General features: G+C 44.3%; 14 non-coding genes across 14 annotated transcripts; 9 read left to right on the forward strand and 5 right to left on the reverse strand.

The window, feature by feature from the left end:
- Positions 1 to 483: 483 nt before the first annotated feature.
- Positions 484 to 556, forward strand: Trnaf-gaa. Its single transcript has one exon. It is a non-coding gene; the product is annotated as a tRNA-Phe (tRNA).
- A 17-nt stretch (positions 557 to 573) lies between these two features.
- Trnae-uuc lies at positions 574 to 645 on the forward strand. Its single transcript has one exon. It is a non-coding gene; the product is annotated as a tRNA-Glu (tRNA).
- Positions 646 to 989: 344 nt separating this feature from the next.
- On the reverse strand, positions 990 to 1,061 carry Trnap-agg. The gene has a single exon. It is a non-coding gene; the product is annotated as a tRNA-Pro (tRNA).
- A 506-nt stretch (positions 1,062 to 1,567) lies between these two features.
- Positions 1,568 to 1,640, forward strand: Trnaf-gaa. The gene has a single exon. It is a non-coding gene; the product is annotated as a tRNA-Phe (tRNA).
- A 1,524-nt stretch (positions 1,641 to 3,164) lies between these two features.
- Trnap-agg lies at positions 3,165 to 3,236 on the reverse strand. Its single transcript has one exon. It is a non-coding gene; the product is annotated as a tRNA-Pro (tRNA).
- Positions 3,237 to 3,742: 506 nt separating this feature from the next.
- On the forward strand, positions 3,743 to 3,815 carry Trnaf-gaa. The gene has a single exon. It is a non-coding gene; the product is annotated as a tRNA-Phe (tRNA).
- A 17-nt stretch (positions 3,816 to 3,832) lies between these two features.
- On the forward strand, positions 3,833 to 3,904 carry Trnae-uuc. The gene has a single exon. It is a non-coding gene; the product is annotated as a tRNA-Glu (tRNA).
- A 344-nt stretch (positions 3,905 to 4,248) lies between these two features.
- Positions 4,249 to 4,320, reverse strand: Trnap-agg. The gene has a single exon. It is a non-coding gene; the product is annotated as a tRNA-Pro (tRNA).
- A 506-nt stretch (positions 4,321 to 4,826) lies between these two features.
- Positions 4,827 to 4,899, forward strand: Trnaf-gaa. Its single transcript has one exon. It is a non-coding gene; the product is annotated as a tRNA-Phe (tRNA).
- Positions 4,900 to 5,767: 868 nt separating this feature from the next.
- Positions 5,768 to 5,840, forward strand: Trnaf-gaa. The gene has a single exon. It is a non-coding gene; the product is annotated as a tRNA-Phe (tRNA).
- Positions 5,841 to 9,476: 3,636 nt separating this feature from the next.
- Positions 9,477 to 9,548, reverse strand: Trnap-agg. The gene has a single exon. It is a non-coding gene; the product is annotated as a tRNA-Pro (tRNA).
- Positions 9,549 to 10,054: 506 nt separating this feature from the next.
- Trnaf-gaa lies at positions 10,055 to 10,127 on the forward strand. The gene has a single exon. It is a non-coding gene; the product is annotated as a tRNA-Phe (tRNA).
- Positions 10,128 to 12,902: 2,775 nt separating this feature from the next.
- Trnae-uuc lies at positions 12,903 to 12,974 on the forward strand. The gene has a single exon. It is a non-coding gene; the product is annotated as a tRNA-Glu (tRNA).
- A 344-nt stretch (positions 12,975 to 13,318) lies between these two features.
- On the reverse strand, positions 13,319 to 13,390 carry Trnap-agg. The gene has a single exon. It is a non-coding gene; the product is annotated as a tRNA-Pro (tRNA).
- Positions 13,391 to 13,542: the final 152 nt, after the last annotated feature.

Here is a 13,542-nt window from a genome sequence, read left to right on the forward strand (position 1 = left end):
AAATTGGAAGAAGAAAACCCCCAGTCCTGATGAGGCTTGATGAATGTTTCAAACTTTGTAAACTATGCTGAGGTAGTAAGTGAAGGGTCGGTCACTGCCATCGAGTGTACACAAAACCTACCCATGCTGGAGGAAATAGATTAAAGAAAGGGGTGTGACAACAAAGACAATTATTTGACAGCGGTAAACGAGCGAAAAGAACAAAGTTATGACACAAAAACAACAAGCCCGAGGCATGGTGATTTGCAAAAATGGTTGGGAGCTCCGGAAAAACACATGTCAGCAAGAATCGCACTACTAGACCAATAAGGTTACAAAAATTTAACATCAACTAACCTAGAGTGACAACCGCCAGTCCTGGAAAGACTTGGTTGATGTTTGCAAGTTTCTAAACTAAGCCGAAGTGATGGTTATTGGAATCAGGTGTGACAAAAACTTTATCATTTTGCTGGATTCCACACGGCCTGAGTGTTAACGTAATGTGCCGAAATAGCTCAGTTGGGAGAGCGTTAGACTGAAGATCTAAAGGTCCCTGGTTCGATCCCGGGTTTCGGCAACCAACGGCTGATAACATCCCATATGGTCTAGTGGCTAGGATACCTGGCTTTCACCCAGGAGGCTCGGGTTCGATTCCCGGTATGGGAACAGTTAGAATTGTTCATTGTTACAATGTCATATTTTTGTTGCTTGGTTGAATCAAAAATAGAAAAATTCTCTGCTTTGGCAAGTTATCGATAATCAGTCATCGGTGTACAGTCTTAGACGGAGATTTGACGAAAAATTGCCGTCACTGTTTGAGTTTCAGTTTGAGAACACTTTTGCGGCTTTGTTGCAGCCAGAAGCCATAACTATTTAAATAGTTCACTAATGGGTGAACAACTTGAGTGGGTGAAACGGCTGGAGATGCAGGGTATCGATCCCCGTACTTCTCGCATGCTAAGCGAGCGCTCTACCATCTGAGCTACATCCCCGAGTACAACGCTCACTGTGGGCTCATCCGGGAATTGAACCCGGGACCTCTCGCACCCTAAGCGAGAATCATACTACTAGACCAATGAGCCGCACACAAACATACCACTTTAACAAATTGGAAGAAGAAAACCCCCAGTCCTGATGAGGCTTGATGAATGTTTCAAACTTTGTAAACTATGCTGAGGTAGTAAGTGAAGGGTCGGTCACTGCCATCGAGTGTACACAAAACCTACCCATGCTGGAGGAAATAGATTAAAGAAAGGGGTGTGACAACAAAGACAATTATTTGACAGCGGTAAACGAGCGAAAAGAACAAAGTTATGACACAAAAACAACAAGCCCGAGGCATGGTGATTTGCAAAAATGGTTGGGAGCTCCGGAAAAACACATGTCAGCAAGAATCGCACTACTAGACCAATAAGGTTACAAAAATTTAACATCAACTAACCTAGAGTGACAACCGCCAGTCCTGGAAAGACTTGGTTGATGTTTGCAAGTTTCTAAACTAAGCCGAAGTGATGGTTATTGGAATCAGGTGTGACAAAAACTTTATCATTTTGCTGGATTCCACACGGCCTGAGTGTTAACGTAATGTGCCGAAATAGCTCAGTTGGGAGAGCGTTAGACTGAAGATCTAAAGGTCCCTGGTTCGATCCCGGGTTTCGGCAACCAACGGCTGATAACATCCCATATGGTCTAGTGGCTAGTTTATGGAGGGGTTTCCGGAAGGGGAATAAACATGTATGGGGTGGGTGCATTTAAAAATATTACTAAAATTACATAAATAAAATAAATGGGGAAGAATCTACTAATCTACTGGGTAGGGAGTTACTACGGGGGGGGGGGGGTATCCTCAGCTTCGGGGTTTGGTGCACCATGATGGAAATGGGCACACACCATATCCATTGATCCCTGGATCGCTGCCAATCGGGCCTTGAATCGGAAGGCACCCCAGGATCTTCCGTTGATTCCAAGAATCGAACGGATTTCGTCGTTCCTGGGGTACCATGATCCAAGAGACCCGACAACCAGGGGGAGAATCCTCCCATGCGAAGAATATTTATCATATTTCCGCTGGTAGGCATTCTCCATACTACTCCTGGTTGGTCATAGCAGACCACGACGTCGACCATCACCCGGGAACCGGATAGTTGAAATTCAACATCCGGTCTTAACCTTTGCCCGGGGATGGCATTGTTGATCGTGACGTCGTGTCCCTGCTTGACTAGCAGCGACTCCAAGAGATCTTGGATGGTGTTGTGCCTCTTGGTGGCGAGCTGGAGACCTTCTTCACAGTGGTTAAGCACATGAAACCCGGTCTCGTTTTCCTTTCCCGCATCGGCGGCAACTCGTATCTTGCTCCTGTGAGCAAAACCACGAGTGCCCCCGAAGAGGAAGGATGTCGAGCCGGGCCCTGTGAAGATATCTCCAGTCTCGGAAGGAGAGGGGCGTACGGCAGGATACCAGGCGAGCCATGTCTTTCGACTTGTCTTCCAGGGAGAGGCCAGTGGCAACTACTCCCTGGTGGCTCTTGTCGGAAATTAGGTCCCTGGTATAGCGCTGCCGAGCTACTTTCCGAAGTCCGCGGACTGCCTTGACTGGGCTTACGGAGACGTCATCGGCGACAAATTCTTATATTTTCGTCGCCGGATACATCAATCCGCACTCCCAGTCGTTTTGCAGCTTGGCGGCCAAAAGCAAACGCCTAGAATTACCCAGCTTGGATTTTGTCTAACCCTCGCCGGATGGTGTCATGGACGGCTGAATGGTCTTATGGTCCCTAGGTCCTTTTTGCCTGATGGGTACCCTTTCACCCAGGAGGCTCGGGTTCGATTCCCGGTATGGGAACAGTTAGAATTGTTCATTGTTACAATGTCATATTTTTGTTGCTTGGTTGAATCAAAAATAGAAAAATTCTCTGCTTTGGCAAGTTATCGATAATCAGTCATCGGTGTACAGTCTTAGACGGAGATTTGACGAAAAATTGCCGTCACTGTTTGAGTTTCAGTTTGAGAACACTTTTGCGGCTTTGTTGCAGCCAGAAGCCATAACTATTTAAATAGTTCACTAATGGGTGAACAACTTGAGTGGGTGAAACGGCTGGAGATGCAGGGTATCGATCCCCGTACTTCTCGCATGCTAAGCGAGCGCTCTACCATCTGAGCTACATCCCCGAGTACAACGCTCACTGTGGGCTCATCCGGGAATTGAACCCGGGACCTCTCGCACCCTAAGCGAGAATCATACTACTAGACCAATGAGCCGCACACAAACATACCACTTTAACAAATTGGAAGAAGAAAACCCCCAGTCCTGATGAGGCTTGATGAATGTTTCAAACTTTGTAAACTATGCTGAGGTAGTAAGTGAAGGGTCGGTCACTGCCATCGAGTGTACACAAAACCTACCCATGCTGGAGGAAATAGATTAAAGAAAGGGGTGTGACAACAAAGACAATTATTTGACAGCGGTAAACGAGCGAAAAGAACAAAGTTATGACACAAAAACAACAAGCCCGAGGCATGGTGATTTGCAAAAATGGTTGGGAGCTCCGGAAAAACACATGTCAGCAAGAATCGCACTACTAGACCAATAAGGTTACAAAAATTTAACATCAACTAACCTAGAGTGACAACCGCCAGTCCTGGAAAGACTTGGTTGATGTTTGCAAGTTTCTAAACTAAGCCGAAGTGATGGTTATTGGAATCAGGTGTGACAAAAACTTTATCATTTTGCTGGATTCCACACGGCCTGAGTGTTAACGTAATGTGCCGAAATAGCTCAGTTGGGAGAGCGTTAGACTGAAGATCTAAAGGTCCCTGGTTCGATCCCGGGTTTCGGCAACCAACGGCTGATAACATCCCATATGGTCTAGTGGCTAGGATACCTGGCTTTCACCCAGGAGGCTCGGGTTCGATTCCCGGTATGGGAACAGTTAGAATTGTTCATTGTTACAATGTCATATTTTTGTTGCTTGGTTGAATCAAAAATAGAAAAATTCTCTGCTTTGGCAAGTTATCGATAATCAGTCATCGGTGTACAGTCTTAGACGGAGATTTGACGAAAAATTGCCGTCACTGTTTGAGTTTCAGTTTGAGAACACTTTTGCGGCTTTGTTGCAGCCAGAAGCCATAACTATTTAAATAGTTCACTAATGGGTGAACAACTTGAGTGGGTGAAACGGCTGGAGATGCAGGGTATCGATCCCCGTACTTCTCGCATGCTAAGCGAGCGCTCTACCATCTGAGCTACATCCCCGAGTACAACGCTCACTGTGGGCTCATCCGGGAATTGAACCCGGGACCTCTCGCACCCTAAGCGAGAATCATACTACTAGACCAATGAGCCGCACACAAACATACCACTTTAACAAATTGGAAGAAGAAAACCCCCAGTCCTGATGAGGCTTGATGAATGTTTCAAACTTTGTAAACTATGCTGAGGTAGTAAGTGAAGGGTCGGTCACTGCCATCGAGTGTACACAAAACCTACCCATGCTGGAGGAAATAGATTAAAGAAAGGGGTGTGACAACAAAGACAATTATTTGACAGCGGTAAACGAGCGAAAAGAACAAAGTTATGACACAAAAACAACAAGCCCGAGGCATGGTGATTTGCAAAAATGGTTGGGAGCTCCGGAAAAACACATGTCAGCAAGAATCGCACTACTAGACCAATAAGGTTACAAAAATTTAACATCAACTAACCTAGAGTGACAACCGCCAGTCCTGGAAAGACTTGGTTGATGTTTGCAAGTTTCTAAACTAAGCCGAAGTGATGGTTATTGGAATCAGGTGTGACAAAAACTTTATCATTTTGCTGGATTCCACACGGCCTGAGTGTTAACGTAATGTGCCGAAATAGCTCAGTTGGGAGAGCGTTAGACTGAAGATCTAAAGGTCCCTGGTTCGATCCCGGGTTTCGGCAACCAACGGCTGATAACATCCCATATGGTCTAGTGGCTAGGATACCTGGCTTTCACCCAGGATCGGGTTCGATTCCCGGGTATGGGAACAGTTAGAATTGTTCATTGTTACAATGTCATATTTTTGTTGCTTGGTTGAATCAAAAATAGAAAAATTCTCTGCTTTGGCAATTTATCGATAATCAGTCATCGGTGTACAGTCTAATGGAGATTTGACGAAAAATTGCCTTTTTTTTTTTTTTTTTTTTTTTAAAAAATTTTTCGGCTTTTTTGCAGCCAGAAGCCATAACTATTTAAATAGTTCACTAATGGGTGAACAACTTGAGTGGGTGAAACGGCTGGAGATGCAGGGTATCGATCCCCGTACTTCTCGCATGCTAAGCGAGCGCTCTACCATCTGAGAAAAGAAAAAAAAAAAAAAAAAACCGAGGCCTACATCCTTGAAAACTTGAGAGCTCCAAAACTTTTAAACCATGTAAATACAAAATGACAGAATCGTCACTGCATCAATGTTACAAAACCTTTAACGATGCGAAGAAAGATAGAGTGTGACAACAAAGACCAATTATTTGACAGAAAAAAAAAAAAAAAAAAAATTTTTAAAAAAAAAAAAAAAACAAGGGGAAGGTTTTTTTTTAAAATTTTTTGGGGTCGGAAAAAAAAAAATTAAAAAAAAATTTTAATAATAAAACAAAAAGGGTTTAAAAAATTTAAACTTAAATAACCTAAGGTGACAACCGCCAGTCCTGGAAAGACTTGGTTGATGTTTGCAAGTTTCTAAACTAAGCCGAAGTGATGGTTATTGGAATCAGGTGTAAAAAATTTTTTTTTTTTTTTTTTTTCCTCACGGCCTGAGTGTTAACGTAATGTGCCGAAATAGCTCAGTTGGGAGAGCGTTAGACTGAAGATCTAAAGGTCCCTGGTTCGATCCCGGGTGTCGGCAACCAACGGCTGATAACAGCCCATATGGTCTAGTGGCTAGTTTATGGAGGGTTTTCCGGAAGGGGAATAAACATGTATGAGGTGGGTGCATTTTAAAATATTACTAAAATTACATAAATAAAATATGTGGGAAAGAATCTTCTAATCTACTGGGTAGGGAGTTTCTACGGGAAAAGGGGGGATATCCTCAGCTTCGGGGTTTGGTGCACCATGATGGAAATGGGCACACACCATTTCCATTGATCCCTGGATCGCTGCCAATCGGGCCTTGAATCGGAAGGCACCCCAGGATCTTCCGTTGATTCCGAGAATCGAACGGATTTCGTCGTTCCTGGGGTACCATGATCCAAGAGACCCGACAACCAGGGGGAGAATCCTCCCATGCGAAGAATATTTATCATATTTCCGCTGGTAGGCATTCTCCATACTCCCTGGTTGGTCATAGCAGACCACGACGTCGACCATCACCCGGGAACCGGATAGTTGAAATTCAACATCCGGTCTTAACCTTTGCCCGGGGATGGCATTGTTGATCGTGACGTCGTGTCCCTGCTTGACTAGCAGCGATTCCAAGAGATCTTGGATGGTGTTGTGCCTCTTGGTGGCGAGCTGGAGACCTTCTTCACAGTGGTTAAGCACATGAAACCCGGTCTCGTTTTCCTTTCCGCATCGGCGGCAACTCGTATCTTGCTCCTGTGAGCAAAACCACGAGTGCCCCCGAAGAGGAAGGATGTCGAGCCGGGCCCTGTGAAGATATCTCCAGTCTCGGAAGGAGAGGGGCGTACGGCAGGATACCAGGCGAGCCATGTCTTTCGACTTGTCTTCCAGGGAGAGGCCAGTGGCAACTACTCCCTGGTGGCTCTTGTCGGAAATTAGGTCCCTGGTATAGCGCTGCCGAGCTACTTTCCGAAGTCCGCGGACTGCCTTGACTGGGCTTACGGAGACGTCATCGGCGACAATTCTTAGATTTTCGTCGCCGGATACATCAATCCGCACTCCCAGTCGTTTGGCAGCTTGGCGGGCAAGAGTCCAAAGATTGGACCCTGCCTCCGCGTACCTCAGTCTGTAGAGCCCCCCATCCACGGATCCCGAAAGATATTCCCCAACTGGCAACACTCCTGGATGCTCGTTTCTGAACCCTCGCCGGATGGTGTCATGGAGCTGCTCTCGGCATATGTTCCTCACTGTAGGGTCTCTACAAGTGAGGAGCTGAGCAGCCCTGGCGATGGTCCAGATATCGGCATCATCAGTGAGGCGGCATGTTCCTAGGCCCCCAACCCGCCGGTCCGCGTAGAAAAACGGGACCGTTGCGTGATTGGGAAGGTTGCAAATAAGGCCTAAGAACTTCCTACACTCAGCGTCCAGTTGGGTGAGGCAGTCTTTCAGGACCCGACCCGAAGCGAGGTGATGGGAAAGGGAAGGTAGAAGGTGGCTACGGAAAATCTCAAGTTTTTGCCATGGTGCGAGGTGGGAGGCGGCAATCTTGTCAAGGTTAGGGATAAGGTCAGTAAGAGGACGAAACCGCAATTTCCCGCCGATCGGTGTACCAAGATATGTCTCTTGGTCGTCTGGTCCCAAGCACCGAATGGGTTGATTACCGATTCGGCACAGAGCCTCAGACGGCTTGCCTTTGTCAATGACCAAGCAAGCACACTTCCCGGCGTTGAATTGCAGCCCTAAGGTGTCAGCGGTGAGGGATAAAATGTCTAAAATATTTTGGAGCTCGTCAGGAGAATTTGTAACCACGGCAATGTCGTCAGCATATGCCGTGGTCTTGACGAGCGAGCCAAATAATAAAAATCCGGGGTTGGTATTGGACTTTCCGGCCCTGACGAGGGGCTCAGAAGCCAGATTAAAAATAGGGGCGCTAAGAGCGTCACCCTGACGAACACCTGCTGTTGTGGGAAATACGGACAGATTCTTTCTGAACGGCAAAATCCATCCGATTCCCCGAGTAAATGTCCGCCAGGATGCGCCGGAGGTCGTCTGGTATCGGAAGAGAAGCAAACAGCTCTCCAAGAACGGCGTGAGGAACAGAACCAAACGCATTGCACATGTCTAGCCATGCTATAGACACATGCTTTGCCTTGTCTCCTCGACAACGTCTGCAAGACTGTCTTGCTCGCTGATAACCCGAGGCCCCTTCAGCGGGATGGGGGAATAACCCGTATACTAGGAGATAACCACCAAGACCTGAGGGAAACCTCAATGTAAGTCTGACTCTGAGAGCATCTCTCGAGAAGTTTGACATTCGGAAAATTTGTAGGAGAGTATGGAAAGTTGAAATAATAAGCTAGTGTCCCCTTTCTTAAAGATGGGATGGGGATCTCTGCGATATATTTTCGTTTTCCAACAGTTTGGAATTCTATCTTCCAAACTATTCTACAAACTGTTTCCAGCAAGATGCAGTCGGGATCGAGGGCTCTTAGATGTCGATATTCTAGGCCATCAACCCCTGGTGATGTATTTGTAGCCCGGCGAAGTTTAGCCTCAAGCTCTTTTTGGCATTTAGGGCAGGAAAGACCATCTGGTCCCTTGCCAGGATTTCTCCCCACATTTTAAAATGTTTGGCAGAGGAACTGGGATTTTAATGATTGTCCCATGGAGTCTTACTCTAGTAGAATTTCTACTAGATGCTCCTTCCTCTGCCATTGCTACCCTGGACCCACTTACATATAAGAGTGTAAAACAGAAATTCTTAGGAAGTAAAAAAAAAAAAAATATAGGATTAGGAAAAAAATAGGTTAACAATTAAAATTATGTAAATGTATTTTTATTGCTTGGTTGAATAAAAATAAAAAAATTCGGAAGTTAGAAATATATGTTAAAGACCAATTAAAAATATGACGAAAAATATTTTATTTAGATTTGAGAAGATTAAGAAAAATAAATATTTAAATAGTAAATGGGTAAAAAACTTAAGTAAAACGGCAAATGAGATGAAACATAATAAAATAACTAGTAGAAATGAGAAAAAATAATTTAAAAATTAGAAGAAAAAGTATAAGAATTTAAACTTTGTAAATAGCAGTAGAGGGAAAATAGTATTAAAGAAAGGGTGAAAAAAGACAATTATTTGACGGTAAAAAAAAGAAGAGTTATACTGGTGATTGAAAGCTCGAAAAACAGAAGTAGAATATATCGAGCAATAAACAAAATAACATCAACTAACTAGAACCCAAAGCCCTTTGAAAACAGCAAGTCTCTAACAAAAACTGCTCTGACAAAGTCTAAAGAAGACCGCTCTAGTGGATACCTGGCTTTCACCCAGGAGGCTCGGGTTCGATTCCCGGTATGGGAACAGTTAGAATTGTTCATTGTTACAATGTCATATTTTTGTTGCTTGGTTGAATCAAAAATAGAAAAATTCTCTGCTTTGCCAAGTTATCGATAATCAGTCATCGGTGTACAGTCTTAGACGGAGATTTGACGAAAAATTGCCGTCACTGTTTGAGTTTCAGTTTGAGAACACTTTTGCGGCTTTGTTGCAGCCAGAAGCCATAACTATTTAAATAGTTCACTAACAACTTGAGTGGGTGAAACGGCTGGAGATGCAAGGTATCGATCCCCGTACTTCTCGCATGCTAAGCGAGCGCTCTACCATCTGAGCTACATCCCCGAGTACAACGCTCACTGTGGGCTCATCCGGGAATTGAACCCGGGACCTCTCGCACCCTAAGCGAGAATCATACTACTAGACCAATGAGCCGCACACAAACATACCACTTTAACAAATTGGAAGAAGAAAACCCCCAGTCCTGATGAGGCTTGATGAATGTTTCAAACTTTGTAAACTATGCTGAGGTAGTAAGTGAAGGGTCGGTCACTGCCATCGAGTGTACACAAAACCTACCCATGCTGGAGGAAATAGATTAAAGAAAGGGGTGTGACAACAAAGACAATTATTTGACAGCGGTAAACGAGCGAAAAGAACAAAGTTATGACACAAAAACAACAAGCCCGAGGCATGGTGATTTGCAAAAATGGTTGGGAGCTCCGGAAAAACACATGTCAGCAAGAATCGCACTACTAGACCAATAAGGTTACAAAAATTTAACATCAACTAACCTAGAGTGACAACCGCCAGTCCTGGAAAGACTTGGTTGATGTTTGCAAGTTTCTAAACTAAGCCGAAGTGATGGTTATTGGAATCAGGTGTGACAAAAACTTTATCATTTTGCTGGATTCCACACGGCCTGAGTGTTAACGTAATGTGCCGAAATAGCTCAGTTGGGAGAGCGTTAGACTGAAGATCTAAAGGTCCCTGGTTCGATCCCGGGTTTCGGCAACCAACGGCTGATAACATCCCATATGGTCTAGTGGCTAGGCTTTAAGGGTATTTTCCAAAAGGGAAGAAACTTGTATTAAAAGGGTTCATTTTAAAATGTATTAAAATAAGGGAAAAGTACAAAAATATATTTAAAACAAAATAAAATTAAATAAAATTGACTAAAAAAAAACTATTCTACTGGGAGTGGGGAATCTACGGGACTTGGGGGTTTTCCTCGTCTTCGGGGTTTGTTGCACCGTAGTGGAAGTGGGCACACACCATTTCCATTGATCCCTGGATTGCTGCTAATCGGGCCTTGAATCGAAATGCACCCCAGGACCGTCCATCGATACCAAGTATCGAGCGAATTTCTTCATTCCTGGGGTTCCATGATCCAAGGGACCCGATAACCAGGGGGAGAATCCTACCAAGGGAAGAATATTTAGCAATCTTTCGCTGGTAGGCATTCTCCATGCTCCCTGGTTGGTCATAGCAGACCACGACGTCAACCATCACCCGGGAACCAGATAATGTTAATTCAACATCTGGTCTTAGGCGTTGCCCGGGGATGGCTTTGTTGACAGTGACATCGTGGCCTTGCTTGACAAGCAGCGTTTCCAGGAGATCTTGGACGGTGTTGTGCCTCTTGTTGGCTAACTGGAGACCTTCTTCACAGTGATTAAGAACGTGATACCCAGTCTCGTTTTCCTTCCCACATCGTCGACAACTCGTATCCTGCTCCTGAGAGCAAAACCACGAGTGCCCCCGAAGAGGAAGGATGTCGAGCCGGGCTCTGTGAAGGTATCTCCAGTCGCGAAAGGAGAGGGGCGTACGGCAGGATACCAGGCGAGCCATGTCTTTCGATGTTCCTTCCAGGGAGAGGCAATGGGCTACAACTCCCTGGTGGCTCTTGTCGGTGAGCAGGTTCCTGGTATAGCGCTGCCGTGCTACTTTCCGAAGTCCGCGGACTGCCTTAACTGGGCTTACGGAGACGTCATCGGCGACAATTCTTAAATTTTTGTCGCCGGATACATCAATCCGCACTCCCAGTCGTTTGGCAGCTTGGCGGGCAAGAGTCCAAAGGTTAGACCCTGCCTCCGCGTACCTCAGTCTGTAGAGCCCCCCATCCATGGATCCTGAAAGATATTCCCCAACTGGTAACACTCCTGGATGCTCAGTTCTGAACCCTCGCCGAATGGTGTCGTGGAGCTGCTCTCGGCAAACATTCCTCACTGTAGGATCTCTACAAGTGAGGAGCTGAGCAGCTCTGGCGATGGTCCAGATATCAGCATCATCAGTGAGGCGGCATGTTCCTAGGCCCCCAACCCGCCGATCTGCATAGAAAAAGGGGACAGTTGCGTGGTTGGGTAAGTTGCAAATAAGGCCTAGGAACTTCCTGCACTCAGTGTCCAGTTGGGTAAGGGAATCTTTCAGGACCCGACCCGAAGCGAGGTGATGGGAAAGGGAGGGAAGAAGGTGACTACGGAAAATTTCAAGTTTTTGCCATGGTGCAAGGTTGGAGGCGGCAATCTTGTCAAGGTTAGGGATAAGGTCAGTTGGTGGTCGGAACCGCAATTTTCCGCCTATCGGTGTACCAAGATATGTTTCTTGGTCGTCTGGACCCAAGCACCGAATCAATTGATTATCAATTTCGTGGGCTTCCCAGGGTATTTTAAAATAATTTTTTTTTCTTTTTTTTTTTGGGGGGGGGGGGGGGGGGGGGGGGGGTGGGGGGGGGGGGGGCCCCTGCGAACCATCCATTGCTGATGCAATGGTTAGTTCGAGGGATTGACGGAGAATACTGGAAAAAACATGTCAGTATCTGCCGGCTGAAATAAATGAACTAAATTCCTTTTTACAGCCAATGCAGACATATGGTACTGTGTACCCAACAGTGCCTTTCTTTAATGTGCGTCTCCGCCAATTGTCTCTTTCGGTCCCCCCGTTGACCACCTGCTTGACAGGATTTCTCCCCACATTTTAAAATGTTTGGCAGAGGAACTGGGATTTTAATGATTGTCCCATGGAGTCTTACTCTAGTAGCATTTCTACTAGATGCTCCTTCCTCTGCCATTGCTAACCTGGGCCCACTTACATGTAAAAGTCTAAAAAAGAATTTTTTTTTTCAGAAATAAGACTAAAAATTAAAATAAAATTAATTGGAAAAAAATAATAAGAAAAATTCAAAAAACAATTAAAAATATATTTAAAAAAAATAAAGGGATGTTGGGGAAAAAAAATATTTAAAAAATGTAAGAGAGAGATTAAAGAATAAAATTTTGATAAAAAATAAATAAAATGAAAAAAAAAATAAAAGGTATTTAAAAGAAAACAATAATGTTATTTTAAACTCTTCTGGGAATTCGGGTATAAAATGGTATTTAAAAATAGAGAATAATTTTTTTTTCTGGAATTAAAAATTTGAAGATTGAAATTGAAGAAGAAATTGAAAAATATTACATTAAAATTGTAAAAAAAAGGTATTTCAAATTGAAGAATAATTTAAAAAAAAACAAGCCAAAGAAGAAGAATAAAAAATTTACGTATATAAAACGAAAAAAGAAGCATTAAAATGTGATATAATGGATATGAAATATAAGAAAATTAATTAAGTAGTTTTTGAAAAATATATTTTTTGGCTTAAAGGCAGCAGGAATTCCCAGATGAAGTTAGATAAAAAAGGAGAATAAAAAAAAAGGAGAATGAATTGAAGATCTAAAACATAAAATCCATAAAACAAAGAGCTCTATAAAAACACGTCTGCTCACGACGAATGCTCAAGAATTATCACGTACCCATATTGTCTAGTGGCTAGGATACCTGGCTTTCACCCAGGAGGCTCGGGTTCGATTCCCGGTATGGGAACAGTTAGAATTGTTCATTGTTACAATGTCATATTTTTGTTGCTTGGTTGAATCAAAAATAGAAAAATTCTCTGCTTTGGCAAGTTATCGATAATCAGTCATCGGTGTACAGTCTTAGACGGAGATTTGACGAAAAATTGCCGTCACTGTTTGAGTTTCAGTTTGAGAACACTTTTGCGGCTTTGTTGCAGCCAGAAGCCATAACTATTTAAATAGTTCACTAATGGGTGAACAACTTGAGTGGGTGAAACGGCTGGAGATGCAGGGTATCGATCCCCGTACTTCTCGCATGCTAAGCGAGCGCTCTACCATCTGAGCTACATCCCCGAGTACAACGCTCACTGTGGGCTCATCCGGGAATTGAACCCGGGACCTCTCGCACCCTAAGCGAGAATCATACTACTAGACCAATGAGCCGCACACAAACATACCACTTTAACAAATTGGAAGAAGAAAACCCCCAGTCCTGATGAGGCTTGATGAATGTTTCAAACTTTGTAAACTATGCTGAGGTAGTAAGTGAAGGGTCGGTCACTGCCATCGAGTGTACACAAAACCTACCCATGCTG

This window comes from Daphnia magna, linkage group LG10 (genome assembly GCF_020631705.1).
Source record: "Daphnia magna isolate NIES linkage group LG10, ASM2063170v1.1, whole genome shotgun sequence".
Taxonomy (NCBI): Eukaryota; Metazoa; Arthropoda; class Branchiopoda; order Diplostraca; family Daphniidae; genus Daphnia; species Daphnia magna.